At 30.7% G+C, this 3580-nt stretch overlaps 1 non-coding gene across 1 annotated transcript; it reads right to left on the bottom strand.

Moving 5' to 3' along the window:
* Window positions 1-3258: 3258 nt before the first annotated feature.
* Window positions 3259-3369, bottom strand: LOC142523537 (small nucleolar RNA R71). The gene has a single exon (XR_012814728.1). It is a non-coding gene; the product is annotated as a small nucleolar RNA R71 (small nucleolar RNA).
* Between the last annotated feature and the right edge of the window lie 211 nt (window positions 3370-3580).

Raw genomic sequence — 3580 nt, 5'->3', positions numbered from 1 at the left:
AAGAAAGAGTTGCAACGCTTCCTTGGGCAAGTGAATTACTCCAGGCGTTATATTTCTAACCTTGCAGGGACGACAAAGGAGTTTTCACAGCTGTTGAAGCTCAAAGACAGCGGGGAGTTCAAATGGGAAGAGTCGCATCAGAATGCTTTTAATGTGATCAAGAGATATTTATCTAACCCACCGGTTGCCTCCCAGGTATGGAATGCCCCTTAAATTATACATCTCTGCTGCTCATGAATCAATTGGATGTCTACTAGTTCAAAATAATCATGAAGGAAATGAACAAGCCATCTATTATTTGAGTAGATTCCTTACTCCAGTAGAGGTGAAATACTCTGTGATTGAAAAGCTATGCTTAACACTGTATTATGCATGTACTAAGTTAAGACATTATTTGATTCAATCAAGAGTGTTTGTGGTGGCTAAAACCGATTTGATTAAATACATGCTTAATAGACCCATTCTTTCAGGGGCAGATTGGTAAATGGTCTTTGGCATTGACCGAGTTTACATTGACCTATTACCCCCAAAAGTCAATAAAAGGCCAAGCTATCGTCGATTTTTTAGCTGATCACCCTTCACTTGATGAGTTTATTGGAGAATAGGTTGGATTTCCAGTTTGTGCAGTTGGAGTTCAACCCTGGGAGTTGAAGTTAGATTGATCAAGTACAGAAACAGCAGCTGGAGCTGGTATTGTGAACACCTCCCCAAGAGGTGTGAAAACCGCTCTATCTTTTAATTTGGGTTTTCCATGTACCAACAATCAGGCGGAATATGAAGCATTAGTCATTGGATTGGAAATTCTGAAAGATTTAGGGGCGAAAGAATTGTTAATAACAGGGGATTCTCAGCTGGTACTCAAACAGCTGTCAGGGGAGTTCAAATGCACAAGTTTGTCCTTGGCTCCATACTATACTGCTGCATCCCAACTCCTAAATGATTTTAAAGAAGTTTCATTAGTACACGTCCCAAGACAAGAAAATTGGGAGGCAGATGATGAAACTTAAAATTAATAATTTATTATATGTTAAAACCTGTATTTTAAAATTTAAGTTTCATTAAAATTATAAAATTATGTTATTTTAGTATTGTTTGTTTATATTTAATTGTCTTACTAAATATGTTTTATTTTCAGGTTTTCTACGTATTGGTAAAATAATGATAACTCAAGCTAGAAAATTCAAATGGAGGTGACTCAAACATGTTTGGAATCCTTGAGAAATTATCTACAACTTTGCAGAAGACATGATTGCCTAAAAATTTCATTAAGATGATCAAATTGTACAAATATCAAAAGGAGGACAAATTTACTTTTACTATGACCAGCATATAGTAAAAAAATCATAACTATTTAAATATTTAACCAAATGAGGTGAACAAAGTGGCCAAATTCATCTACAGACAATTCCCCACATGTTTGTCGTTTTGAGAAGAGTCAAATTCGGTGATTAAAGTTGTGGAACAAAGCATTGAAAGAAGGAACATGGAATTGAACTTGGAGGAGACAAAGAATATTATTGCAACTACATGGCATTAATAAAAATTTTGACCCTTTCTCTCATTTGGCCTATAAATAGAGGCCTTGTGCTAGCTTGAAAATCATTCTATCTCATTGTAAAATATAATGTGAGTGTGTATCAAAGTTCTAAGTTCCAATATATTTTCTTTCATGTTCTCTAACTATGAGTCATATTTTAGTGTTGATAAAAAATAAGCTTATGGCAAGCTAAATCTATTATGTCAAGGTGAAGAGGATGCATTCTTGGTGAAGTAAGATTCTTTATATTTTGTATATTCTTTCTTTATTTCTTTTCATTTAGCTAACTTATTTTTATTGTAGGTATAAAAATGAATTATTTGTTGTTATCAATTTACATCAAATGCTTGATATCATTAAAGTGGTTATCTTGATTTGTTGTTTAATTTTGATACAATAAATATTTCATCACTTATTATTATATATATATATAGATATATATATATATTTATATAATAATATCATAATATTTCATTTAGACGATAGCGTGGCTCTGCCGGTTGTTCTAAATGAAATATTATGATTTAATACTAACATCTAACAATCTAACATTTACTTTATCGCAACTAACTTTTATTTTTCGCATCTAAATTTTACTTTCTCGCAACTAACTTTTACTTTTTCGCAACTTACATTTACTTTCTCACAACTAACTTTTACTTTACCGCAACTAACTTATTAAATCAATATATTTCATTTAGGCAATAGCGTGGCTCTGCCGGTTGTTCTAAATGAAATATAATGATTTAATTTAACATATACTTTATGCAATTATTTATTTATATAGTTATAATTATATTCATAGGTACCATATATAAAATATCGGTTAATTCGGTATTTTCTATAGTGGGAACTATATTATACTCTGTGTGTGTTTAATTTTCTTGGAACCATTATTTATGGTGGTTTCTTTTGTTTTACTTTTAGTTAAACAATATTACATAAACCAAGAATAAATCCTCAAGCCTCGACAAAATTTATAATTTGTAAACTTCATTCCTGCATTTGGTAATCTATAAATTAATAAATTTAAACTCAAAATAACCTCTCTGAGGATCGATCTCGTACTTACGAAATATATTACTTGCAGACAACCTACACTTGGGTAAATTATTATTTAAGTAGTAGCAAGTTTTTGGCGCCGTTGCCGGCGAGGTATAAATTAAGTTTATATTTGTTAATTATGTTTTATTTATAAGTTTTGTGTTGTTTTTTTGTATGAGTATTTGGAGTCGAAAAAAAAGTGGTAGACCTATTCGAGTATCTAAAAATAATTTAAACATGGATGATAATTCAAATAATCAAGATAATGATAATGATAATAATAATAATAATAATAATAATAATAATCAAGAACATGATCAATTAAGAACACTTAGGCATCATATGAACCCTATTATAACTAGTGCCCCATCTTGTTTAGTTTTTCCTCCTAATGCATCTAATTTCAACTTCAAACCTCAAATTATTCAACTTTTACCAAATTTTCATGGCTTAGATTCTGAAAATCCATATTTGCATCTAAGAGAATTTGAGGAAGTTTGTAACACTTATAATGATCAAAATTGTAGCATGGATACAGTTCGATTAAAGCTTTTCCCTTTTTTTTATAAAAAAGATAAAGCTAAAACATGGCTACAAAATTTAAGATCAAGTTCAATAAGATCATGGGAGGAAATGCAACAACAATTTCTCAAAAAGTTTTTCCCTTCCCATAGAACAAACTCTTTTAAAAGACAAATTACAATTTTTTCTCAAAAACAAGGAGAAACGTTTTATCAATGTTGGGATAGATATAAAGAATTACTTAATACATGCCCACGTCATGGTTTTGAAACATGGAGAATTGTTTCTCACTTTTATGAAGGTCTAATACCTAAAGATAGGCAAATGATAGAATTCATGTGTAATGGAACTTTTGAAGATAAAAACCCAAATGAAGCTATGGAATATTTGGATTCATTAGCAGAAAATGCTCAAAATTTGGATAATATAGGCACAATAGAACCACCAACAACTAAAAACAATAATTCAACAAATGGG

The sequence above is a fragment of the Primulina tabacum genome, chromosome 13 (assembly GCF_025594145.1).
Source record: "Primulina tabacum isolate GXHZ01 chromosome 13, ASM2559414v2, whole genome shotgun sequence".
Taxonomy (NCBI): domain Eukaryota; kingdom Viridiplantae; phylum Streptophyta; class Magnoliopsida; order Lamiales; family Gesneriaceae; genus Primulina; species Primulina tabacum.
The sequence above is the reverse complement of the archived record's forward strand: the minus strand, read 5'-3'. Positions and strand labels throughout refer to the sequence as shown.